Genomic DNA, 12,877 nt, shown 5'->3' with positions numbered 1-12,877 from the left:
AGGGCAGCCCCGCGTAGAGCGAATTACAGTAGTCAAGCCTGGAGGTGACCGTCGCATGGATCACTGTGGCCAGGTCAGGGCGGGACCTTCAAAAATAACACCCCCCAAAATAAACAGTAAGATTCCAGTCCTCATGCTTCTGGCTAAACACCGAATTAAATTGTATTGCAGCTTGGTGGTGGACCCTTCAAAATTAGCAGGAAAGCTGCTAATTTGCCTCTCAGATCCTAGTTGCAAAGTACTGGATGAGACAGCTTCCCTCCACGGGAGGGTGGTTGAAGAGACTTTGTCCAACAATGCTAATGAAGAGATTTTAGGAAGAGCTATAAATGGAACTGCTTGGAACAATGGTGCTTAAAAAAAAATTTAAAAGAAGAAGAGATTTCCTGCTCTAATAGAATTAAAACCCCGGGAATCCAAGACAGGAAGTCCTGGTGATTGTTTAAGTTGCACAGCTTGACCCGGGCTGATCTTGGAGGCTGCATGAGGACTCGTGGCGCGAGATCTGCCGACTCGTAGGAGTTCCTAACATTTGCTTGTACTTCTGCAACTTCCTTTTTACATCTGTAAAAGCCATATATGAATGCTGTTCCTCCTTCTGGCAAGCTGGTGTGAAATGTCTGGCTCTGCTTTGCTTTGATGGTGACACGGAAACTACAACTAATTCAGAATGCAGCAGCTAGACTGGTGACTGGGAGCAGCCGCTGAGACTATATAACACCGGTCCTGAAAATCCTACATTGGCTCCCAGTACGGTTCCGAGCACAATTCAAAGTGTTGGTGCTGACCTTTAAAACCCTAAATGGCCCAGTACAGTGGTGCCTCGCAAGATGAAATTAATTCGTTCCGCAAGTCTTTTCGTCTTGCGATGTTTTTCGTCTTGCGAAGCACGGTCCATCGCAACTGCGCCTCTTCGAGCGGCTTTAAGAAAAAAGCGAACAAACTCGCAAGACGTTTTCGTCTTGCGAAGCAAGCCCATAGGGAAATTCGTCTAGCAAAGCAACGCAAAAACCGAAAAACCCTTTCGTCTAGCGAGTTTTTCGTTTTGCGAGGCATTCATCTTGTGGGGCACCACTGTATACGTGAAGAAGTGTCTCCACCCCCATCGTCCAGCCCGGACACTGAGGTCCAGCTCCGAGGTCCTTCTGGCAGTTCCCTCCCTGCGAGAAGTGAGGTTGCAGGGAACCAGGCAGAGGGCCTTCTCGGTGGTGGCTCCCTCCCATCAGATGTCAAGGAAATAAACAACTATCTGACTTTTAGAAGACATCTGAAGGTGGTCCAAGCGGGAGATAACCAGAGCAGGCACCACTCTGGCGAGACAGTCTGCGAGCAGTAAGGGCCTAAGCCTGCGTACCAGATGGAGCTGGTAGACCAGGGGTAGGCAATCTAAGGCCCCAGGGGCCGGATGCAGCCCAATCTCCTTCTAAATCCAGCCCGTGGACGGTCCAGGAATCAGCGTGTTTTTACAGTAGTATGTGTCCTTTTATTTAAAATGCATCTCTGGTTTATTTGTGGGGCATAGGAATTCATTCATTTTTTCCCCAAAAATATAGTCCAGCCCACCACATGGTCTGAGGTACGGTGGACCAGCCCACAGCTGAAAAAGGTTGCTGACCCTGGTCTAGCTGCTGTATTTGTGGGAATGTTCTGGGGTGCAGGAGAGGATATATTGTGGGATTATATCCTTATCCAACTTGTGCTAACAAGTTCCCAAAATATCAGCAGAGTTTATAGACATTCCCCTTTAAGTTCGCAACGGTAACGTGTGCACAGGTTCGCTAGAACCTCTATAATAATTGCTCTGGTAATTTCCCCTTTGTTCCCTCTTAAAATACAAGACACAACACAGTCTTTATAAAAGTATAAAAGAGTTTACTCACGTTCTGTTCACAATATGATCCCAGAAGGCAGACAGGCTTAAAAAGGTTACATACATTCAGAATCTATCTTGTAGCAAGATAGTCCTTATCTCCTCTCTTGGCTGGGAGCCAAGAGAGCATCCTTAGATGTTTCCTCATCAAAGAAAAATGGCAGAGAGAGAGAGATGGCTGCCTGCCCTGTGCTTTTGTCATTACCTGCACAGGTGAGGCCACACCCACCTCTGGTCACATGCGGAGGAAGTCTGTCCCCAGGAAGTTTACCTGCTTGCTGGACAGACATCCCTCCCCATGTTCTAACATGTACACTCTAGGAATGTTGTCATTGACTGCTCCTGTGTTTACATCCCACAGTATTCTGGATTAGTTGTAGTTTCACCTTCAAAGGTAGCCCCATGTAGAGCGCATTGCAGTAGTCCAAGCGGGAGATAACCAGAGCATGCACCACTCTGGCAAGACAGTCTGCGGGCAGGGAGGGTCTCATCCTGCGTACCAGATGGAGCTGGTAGACAGCTGCCCTGGACACAGAATTGACCTGTGCCTCCATGGACAGCTGTGAGTCCAAAATGACTCCCAGGCTGCGCACCTGGTCCTTCAGGGGCACAGTCGCCCCATTCAGGACCAGGGAGTCCTTCTAAGCTTCCTGGGCTTGGAAAAGGAGGTTCCAGGGGAACATTTAGGGAATTAGTCTTGTGTCCATATCCACTGACCATTGGTGCTGTCCGGCCCTGGACCGCCTGCTTCAGTGGATGCTTAGATCTCGGAATATCACTCAACAAGCGGCTCAACAGCCACAGCAGGCGCTGTAAGCCCCCAACAGTTTACCTGCAACCCAAAAGGCACACTTCCCCATTCTCATCCGAGACAGAGGAATGCCAGCGAAAATCTATGGATCGTTTGTCTGAAGCTGGCTCCTTGGAGCCCAAAGGGCACAAGCTGAGGCCGAGGGATAGATCAAATCCACAATTCATGTGGATTTATAGAGCTGGAAGGAGTCCCAAGGGTCATCTAGTCCAACCCCCTGCAACGCCAAATAATTCCTGGCATCCAACCTCCTGATAAAAACACCTACAGTTCTAAAGCCGAGCCTACCAGATTTGCAAACCGATGGCTGAACCGAAACACAGTCACGTTCAGAAATCTGCACTTCTCTGATTGCGGCAATGAGGTTTTCCAGCCAAGTCATGGGTGCAAGAATCCATATACTGTACTAGGTAACGCGTGCCTAAGAGTGCATATATTAGTGAAAATAACCTACGAGATGCATCCTTCTTAGGGGAAACTGCCTTGCAAAGATGTTCATTTTGGAGAGAATAGCATTCAGAGATGTGCACATTAGGGTGAATTTGCATTAAGATGCCGGCGAATTTTCATAGAATCATAGAATCATAGAGTTGGAAGAGACCACAAGGGCCATCGAGTCCAACCCCCTGCCAAGCAGGAAACACCACCAGAGCACTCCTGACATATGGTTGTCAAGCCTCTGCTTAAAGACCTCCAAAGTAGGAGACTCCACCACACTCCTTGGCAGCAAATTCCACTGTCGAACAGCTCTTACTGTCAGGAAGGTCTTCCTAATGTTCAGGTGGAATCTTCTTTCTTGTAGTTTGGATCCATTGCTCCGTGTCCGCTTCTCTGGAGCAGCAGAAAACAACCTTTCTCCCTCCTCTATGTGACATCCTTTTATATATTTGAACATGGCTATCATATCACCCCTTAACCTCCTCTTCTCCAGGCTAAACATGCCCAGCTCCCTTAGCCGTTCCTCATAAGGCATCGTTTCCAGGCCTTTGACCATTTTGGTTGCCCTCCTCTGGACACGTTCCAGCTTGTCAGTGTCCTTCTTGAATTGTGGTGCCCAGAACTGGACACAGTACTCCAGGCGAGGTCTGACCAGAGCAGAATACAGTGGCACTATTTTCATTAGGGCTTCTCTCTTATCTCTTATTGTAAACATGGAATGAAAGGTGAACAAAAATGCATATACTGGCCTAAAAGCATGCATCAGAATGAATATAACACTCAGTATAGCATTATATTAGGGGGAAATACTTTTTTTTAAAAAGTATACATTCAGCAGATTTGCAGCAGCCGGAAAGTTCTGCAAGACCGCCATCTGCTGGCAAGAAATGAGTTAGGCCAATTTGCTCACAAGACGTGCTTAAAGTTTCAGGAAGCTAAGTTGAATGCAATGAGGCTGCCTCATGAGGAGACACATACAGTGGTACCTCGGGTTAAGTACTTAATTTGTCCCGGAGGTCCGTACTTAACCTGAAACTGTTCTTCACCTGAAGCACCACTTTAGCTAATGGGGCCTCCCGCTGCCGCCGCGCAATTTCCGTTCTCATCCTGAAGCAAAGTTCTTAACCTGAAGCACTATTTCTGGGTTAGCGGAGTCTGTAACCTGAAGCGTATGTAACCCGAGGTACCACTGTATAGGATTATTCCATGGAGAATGAGAACATTGTGGCTCTGCTTCATCTCCCCTGAGAGAAGCAGGATGATGATGATGATGATGATGATGATGATGATGATGATGATTAATTTATACCCCACCCATCTGACTGGGTTTCCCCAGCCACTCTGCGGGCCTTCCATCAAAAGTTTAAAATATTCATCAAATATTAAAAGCTTCCCTAAACAGGGCTGCCTTCAGATGCCTTCTAAAAGTCAGATACTTGTTTATTTCCTTGACATCTGAAGGGAGGGCGTTCCACAAGGCAGGTGCCACCACCGAGAAGGCCCTCTGCCTGGTTCCCTGTAACCTCACATCTCGCAAGGAGGGAACCGCCAGAAGGCCCTCGGCGCTGGACCTCAGTGTCCGGGCTGGACGATGGGGGTGGAGACGCTCCTTCAGGTATACTGGACAGTTTAGGGCTTTAAAGGTCAGCACCAACACTTTGAATTGTGCTCGGAAACATACTGGGAGCCAATGTAAGTCTTTCAGGACTGGTGTTATGTGGTCTCGGCGGCCACTCCCAGTCACCAGTCTAGCTGCCGCAATCTGGATTAGCTGTAGTTTCCGAGTCACCCTCAAAGGTAGCCCCACGTAGAGCGCATTGCGTAGTCCAAGCGGGAGATAACCAGAGAATAGGGCCCAGTAGTTATGAATCGAAAGGTTGCATCTCACTTTGAGAAACATTTTGTGTTGGCATCAAACCATAAGTCATATGCACTTAGCCATATGGCTTCATCTGACAAATGCCAACAAAAGGGGCAAATAACCTGAAGTAAATAAGCATGATTTATTCTGAAAGAGCATTCAGGAAACTGTGGGTCAGCTCCAAGGGCCTTCTGGCAGTTCCCTCCCTGCAAGAAGTGAGGTCAGAAGGAACCAGGCAGAGGGCCTTCTTTGTGGTGGCCCCCGCCCTGTGGAACGCCCTCCCACCAGATGTCAAGGAGATAAGTAACTATACAGCCTTTAGAAGACATCTGAAGGCAGCCCTGTACATAGAAGCTTTTAATGTTTGATGCTTTATTGTCCTTTTTCATTTGTTGGAAGCTGCCGAGAGTGGCTGGGGCGACCCAGTCAGATGGGTGGCAGATAAATGAATACATAGTGACCTCTTGAATCTTTCTGGCCTGGCTGCTGAAGACCTCTGCAGGGACGAGAAGAAACTTTGCTCATGCCTTGCCCATTGACAGAAAATGTCGGTAATGCACACAGGCGGTGTGCCAACAATTCTCCATGTTAGCCTTGAGCAAACAGATGCCGTTGCCTCTTCTGTGTCTTAAAAGGGATGGGCACTGAGGTCACAAACGTCTGCTTCCTTCTCCACCCTGCAAGCGAAACTTAGGGGAGGGTCATAGCTGAGTGGCAGAGAACTGCTTTGCATGCAAAGGTCCCAAAGTTCAACCCCCCCCCCACCCTCTCCAAACACCCTGGCCTGGAACGCAGTTTATTTGCCAAAGGAAAAGGAAAGCTCTGTTGAATAAGGTTCAGGAGTAAACCCTACGCAAATCTGGAGTGGGGTGCTCTGGTTATTTCCCGCTTGGACTGCCTTCAGATGTCTTTCAAAAGTCAGATAGTTCTTTATTTCCTTGACATCTGATGGGAGGGCGTTCCACAGGGAGGGTGCCACCACCGAGAAGGCCCTCTGCTTGGTTCCCTGAACCTCACTTCTTGCAGGGAGGGAACTGCCAGAAGGTCCTTGGAGCTGGACATCGGTGCCTGGGCTGAACGATGGGGGTGGAGACGCTCCTTCAGGTCTACTGGGCCGAGGCCGTTTAGGGCTTTCAAGGTCAGCACCAACACTTTGAATTGTGCTCAGAAACATACTGGGAGCCAATGCAGATCTCTCAGGACCGGTGTTATGTGGTCCCGGCAGCCACTCCCGGTCACCAGTCTAGCTGCCGCATTCTGGATTAATTGCAGTTTCTGGGTCACCTTCAAAGGTAGCCCCACGTAGAGCGCATTGCAGTAGTCCAAGCGGGAGATAACCCGAGCATGCACCACTCTGGAGAGACAGTCCGCGGGCAGGTGGGGTCTCATCCTGCGTACCAGGTGGAGCTGGTAGACAGCCGCCCTGGACTGCAGAATTGACCTGCGCCTCCATGGACAGCTGTGAGTCCAAAGTGACTCCCAGGCTGCGCACCTGGTCCTTCAGGGGCACAGTTGCCCCATTCAGGACCAAAGGGTTTCAAAGGTCAGCATCAGCACTTTGAATTGTGCTCGGAAACGTACTGGGAGCCAATGTAGGTCTTTCGGGACATTGCACACCTCCTTCCAGCAACTCCTGCCACCAAGCTGTTGCCAAACGTCTTGCTCTGCTTTACTTGGACCACACTGGCAAAGCCGAGAGCAGGGTCTTGTCGTCTGGGCAGCCCAGGGCTCCAGACACAGAGCCCAGGCTTGCACCCTCGGTGCTGCTAACACAGCAAAAACAACACAGGGAGCAGCATTTATGAGTTACCGGTCTCTGCACCCACAGCAGGCGCTGTTATTCTCCAGCGGTTAGACTTCACCCCTGGAGGCACACTCCATTGTCTTTCGAGACAGCCAATATCAAGATATACCGTGTTTTTTGGCTCTATTAGACTCACGTTTTCCCTCCTAAAAAGTAAGGGGAAATGTGTGTGTGTCTTAGGGAGCGAACAGTGGCGTAGCGTGGGTTGTCAGCACCCGGGGCAAGGCAAGTAATTTGCGCCCCCTAACCCGTGGATTTGCGCCTCCTAACCCGTGGATTTGTCCCCCCTAACCCTAACCCCCAGATGTTGCGCCCGGTGCGGCCGGCCCCCCCTGCACCCCCACGCTACACCACTGGGAGCGAATGCAGGCTGCGCAGCTATCCCAGAAGCCAGAACAGCAAGAGGGATCTCTGCTTTCGCTGCACAGCGATCCCTCTTGCTGTTCTGGCTTCTGAGATTCAGAATATTTTTTTTCTTGTTTTCCTCCTCCAAAAACTAGGTGCGTCTTGTGGTCTGCTGCGTCTTACAGAGTGAAAAATACGGAACTTTTTGTAGAACACATGGTGCTATCCTCAAGCAACATCAGTCTTTCTTTCTTTTAAAATTATTTTCTATTAGGAATTTGAACAAAACATATTATTTTAAAACATATCATCCTTAATCATCCCCCCCCCGGGTTTTCCCCCCTTCCCCCCCCCCCTGACTTCCCTCAGCTCCAATCTCTGGTTACTCTACAAATGCTGTTCTCTGCATGTTACAAAATTGTATAAATCCTTCATTTATCTGACTGGTTATTGTCAATAAAAGTTTGTGAGTGTTTATTCAAAGCCTGCGAAAGGAGTCCAGTTCACTTTGCTGCTTCTTTCAATACTTCGTAAAGGGTTCCCGTTCATCTTCAAAGTCACAGTTATCCTTGTCCCGTAGTTTTTATGTCAATTTTGCCGGTTCTGCGTAGTCCGTCAGTTTCTCTTGCCATAGTTCTTTAGTCAAGCAACATCAGTCTTGTTGCTTTCCCTTCAGGAAATTCGGGTTTACCTAGTATGGTGATAAATGTTGGGGGAACTGGGCTCCAAAACGCTCCACTGTCAGCCTTCGGGGAATCGTACCCCTGCCGCGGTGGAGTGCCGAGAAGCAGAGAAACAAGAAGAGTTCTTACCGTGTAATTTATTCAATATTCACAGAGAGAGACAAAGGAATGCGCTCTCTCTTAGATAATGGCATTGCTCCATGTAAAGTCCCACCCCCACCCCCGTCCATCTCTCCTATTCTGCGTCATCCCTGTGCCGGCTGATCTGTGCTTTCTGCCTCTGAGCTTTCTGTTCTCCTACTCTCAATACACGCCGGGTCCTTTCCAAGGACACTGAGTCTGTCCGCTGTCTCTCCCTGGTACTTCTTCTTGTTGCTGTTCCTCTCCCAGTATTTCCCAGCTTCTCCCCTCTGCAGCCTCTGAACTGTGACCTTCTGCAAACCACTGTTCTAAATCTATACTGTCTTCCTCTTCTCTTATTTTGTGTTTTTGTTTTTGAGGCTTTGTCGGTTCATTTGTTTTTGTGACAGTGTGTAACCCAGTTCAGCTGCTGACTGATTGTGTGACTGCAGAAATGGATAAAAGCCCCCCCCCCCATCCAAACAGTGACTATCATCAGTACAGGCAAGAAAAAATAATAATTTTAATTTTTATCATCTACAATACTGTCTTATTTATTTAATAACATGCTACATTGATTATTAGGGACACAGGTGGCGCTGTGGGTTAAACCACAGAGCCTAGGACTTGCCGATCAGAAGGTTGGCGGTTCGAATCCCCATGACAGGGTGAGCTCCCATTGCTCGGTCCCAGCTCCTGCCAACCTAGCAGTTCAAAAACACGTCAAAGTGCAAGTAGATAAATAGGTACCGCTCCGGCAGGAAGGTAAACGGCGTTTCCGTGCGCTGCTCTGGTTCGCCAGAAGCGGCTTAGTCCTGCTGGCCACATGACCCAGAAGCTGTACGCCGGCTCCCTCGGCCAGTAAAGCGAGATGAGCGCTGCAACCCCAGAGTCGGCCACGACTGGACCTAGTGGTCAGGGGTTCCTTTACCTTTACCTTACATTGATTATTGCTTTCATTTTATGGATCAATGCTCTCGTTAGATAGTAAAATTCATGTTAAATTGCTGTTTTAGGGGTGTTTTTTTAAAAAGTCTGGAAGGGATTAATCCATTTTGCATTCCTTTCTATAGAAAAGTGCGCCTCTGTTTTGGAACGCTTTGGTTTTGGAACGGACTTCCGGAACGGATTAAGTTTGAGAACCAAGGGACCACTGCATTCCCAGAGGTATAGAAATTGAAAATGTTTTAAATGTATAAGAATGTTGTTCTTTTAAAAATGAAAAATATTTTTTTAAAAAGAGAGAGAGAAACAGGGCACAGAGCAAGGTGGGTCCTGATTCTGCAAAGCCATTTCCGACCTGGGAGGAGAGGGGGTTGCGGGCAGAAATCCCTCCCACATCCCACGCGGGGGCTGGCCTTTGCCCCCGCGAGATTAGGGAATCCCCGGGCGTGTCGGTGACCCGGCCCGCCAATCAACGGACTGGGGAGGCGGGGTCTAGCCTATTTAAGGCTGGGCACGCCCGGGGATCGCCCTCTTTTGCCCTTTCCAGCTGAGCGGTTTTCCCTTCCCACCCACCCCTTAGGTTTAGGTAGCTTTGACCTTGCTATGGACTTCGGTTGGTCGCCACAAGGGGCCTGGTAGGAATTTTTCCAAGTTGGCACTCTTCGAGCCTTTTGGTTTTTTCGCCTACCTCGTAGCAAACGTCACAACTTATTCGGTGTTGGCGGTTAGGCATTGGCAGGGGTCAATTGTTATGCAAATGAAGGGGGGAGGAAACGCCATCACCTTCCCCAAAAGAAAAGGGTAGTCCGGTAGAGGACTCCGGGGGGCGTTGCCTTGTCCGAAACCTAGGGAGGTAAGGGCCTCCGGCACGCCCCAGAGTGTTGACACCCGTTGGGATCCTAGTTGGCGTACTTCAACAGGACTCCCACGGCTTGTGGACAACCATTCCTGGTCCCCATGCCGGGTAGTCGATAGGAGCCAATGCCTAAGGCCAATACCTTCCAATTCTGTAATCAATAAAGTTGTGGCCTTTTATGCCCATTAACCTTAAATATTGTGTCCAGTGTCTTCATTTCACATGGGGGAGGGGACTTGCCACGCAAAACTCTCCTTACATGAGGAGACGCCGTTCGAGGCCACAAGCACACCATCGCCCCCAGAGATTGTGCTTCCCTCTTTGCAAAGCAGGGAGGAAAAGAAAGTCTTTTTCTTCTTTCGGAGAGCAACACGTGCGAGCCACCCGGAAAGGGGCCCCCGAGAGTGGGAGAGAGGAAGGAGCAAAGGGTCGAGGAAGGGGGGAGATAGCATCCCCAGCAAGGAAAAGGGGGGAAGGGAGAATGCAATGGAATCACAGAAAAAGGTGGAGGGAAATTGTAATGTAGCAGACCTGGGAGGCGGGGGCATAAAGAGACTTAATACATTTGCAAGCCATCGCAGAGGACCTTTTGCAGGAAAGTGGAGTGAGGAAACTGAGAAACTCCCAGAGGAGCAAACGAGATGCAAGGATTGTTCCCAGGCTTTAAAAACAAAGTCTGAATCCAGACCCTCCTGAAATCACAGGACAAGCAAAGCTGTTTAGGGAAGTTTTTAATATTTAATGCTGTATTGTTTTTAACACTCGATTGGGAGCTGCCCAGAGTGGCTGGGGAAGCTCAGCCAGATGGGTGGGGTATAAATAATAAATTATTATTACATGATAAGGATCCGGTGATCTACCAGGATCAGCTAGGGGTCTACCGGTAGATCACAATCTACTGGTTGGACACCCTGAGATACAGTGGTACCTCGGGTTACATACACTTCAGGTTACAGACTCCTTCTATATAGTGAGAAGGTGGGGAGGGGTATTACTCAGAAGGGTGGAGGAAAGAGAAGCTGCTGAATTGCAACTCATTACCAAACTTAAAACCATGGAGAGACCTGGTCTGAACAAAGACATTGGATTCTTATCTCATTATACATGACTAAGCCATTTTTCACCTTCTCACCCCTTGCCTTTTCCTGTAAGACCTATTACAGTCGTTAAGAGTCGTCAACAGGCTCATCTCAGCTATCTGCCAATCTCCCATTCCCACCACCCTTCTGAGTAATACCCCTCCCCACCTTCTCTCACTATATAGAAGGATCTGGCAACTTCTGTTTCAGTGTATCTGAAGAAGTGTGCATGCACACGAAAGCTCATACCAAGAACTAACTTAGTTGGTCTTTAAGGTGCTACTGGAAGGAATTTTTTTATTTCTTCTTTCTACTCTTCTCCATGACCCGTTACCAGCGTTCTCGCCCACGTCTCTGCAACAGGAGCAGCCTCTGGCTACGCTTGCCATGTGCTCTGCTGTCGCCCGGCCTCCTCCGCCTCCAGCATTGCATCTCTCCCCCAGGGGGAAAATGTCGCTGTTGTTCCAGCTCTGTGGGTGGACTGCAAGAGGGTTTTTGTATCTGCAGTTTCCACCGCTGGAATGCCTTGAGTAAAAGGTACCTCTGAGCGTCTGCAGAGCATTCTCCCACCCGCTAGGTTTCAGTCCTGGAATCGGGGACAATTCCTCCACCCCCAAACAAAGCATCACATAGAATCATAGAATCATAGAGTTGGAAGAGACCACAAGGGCCATCGAGTCCAACCCCCTGCCAAGCAGGAAACACCATCAGAGCACTCCTGACATATGGTTGTCAAGCCTCTGCTTAAAGACCTCCAAAGTAGGAGACTCCACCACACTCCTAGGCAGCAAATTCCACTGTCGAACAGCTCTTACTGTCAGGAAGTTCTTCCTAAGGTTTAGGTGGAATCTTTTTTCTTGTAGTTTGGATCCATTGCTCCGTGTCCGCTTCTCTGGAGCAGCAGAAAACAACCTTTCTCCCTCCTCTATGTGACATCCTTTTATATATTTGAACATGGCTATCATATCACCCCTTAACCTCCTCTTCTCCAGGCTAAACATGCCCAGCTCCCTTAGCCGTTCCTCATAAGGCATCGTTTCCAGGCCTTTGACCATTTTGGTTGCCCTCCTCTGGACACGTTCCAGTTTGTCAGTGTCCTTCTTGAACTGTGGTGCCCAGAACTGGACACAGTACTCCAGGTGAGGTCTGACCAGAGCAGAATACAGTGGCACTATTACTTCCCTTGATCTAGATGTTATACTCCTATTGATGAGGCCCAGAATTGCATTGGCTTTTTTAGCTGCCGCGTCACACTGTTGGCTCATGTCAAGTTTGTGGTCAACCAAGACTCCTAGATCCTTTTCACATGAACTGCTCTCCAGCCAGGTGTCCCCCATCTTGTATTTGTGCCTCTCATTTTCTTTGCCCAAGTGCAATACTTTACATTTCTCCCTGTTAAAGTTCACCTTGTTTGTTTTGGCCCAGTTCTCTAATCTGTCAAGGTCGTTTTGAAGTGTGATCCTGTCCTCTGGGATCACCTCTGGCTCCTCTGACTTTCATTTTGGAAAGAAGGTTTCTGGCATTTCATAGAATCATAGTGTTATGTACTAAGTTTGGATGCTACAACAATAGGCAGGTAGGAACCTAGAACGCAACAACTGATTGGCCTGCAGGAGCAGCCCAATCACGCTCCAGGAAGGAAGCAGAATCAGCCAATCAGATAGAACCTATTGTGTAAACAATGTACAGTGGTACCTCGGGTTAAGAACTTAATTCGTTACGGAGGTCCATTCTTAACCTGGAACTGTTCTTAACCTGAAGCACCACTTTAGCTAATGGGGCCTCCCGCTGCCGCCGCACGATTTCTGTTCTCATCCTGAAGCAAAGTTCTTAACCCGAGGTACTATTTCTGGGTTAGCGGAGTCTGTAACCTGAAGCGTATGTAACCTGAAGTGTATGTAACCTGAAGCGTATGTAACCCGAGGTACCACTGGTATAACAGCAGCTAGAACACTTACAGCAAGGAACTGGCAGAATGAAGCTCTCCCAGAGATTACAGATTGGCAGATACTCATGTCAGAATATCTACAATTAGCAAAACTGACAGGATCAGTTCGAGGAATAG

Source organism: Podarcis vaucheri (assembly GCF_965113315.1).
Source record: "Podarcis vaucheri genome assembly, chromosome: 18".
Classification (NCBI taxonomy): Eukaryota; Metazoa; Chordata; class Lepidosauria; order Squamata; family Lacertidae; genus Podarcis; species Podarcis vaucheri.
This window is presented reverse-complemented; position numbering follows the sequence as displayed.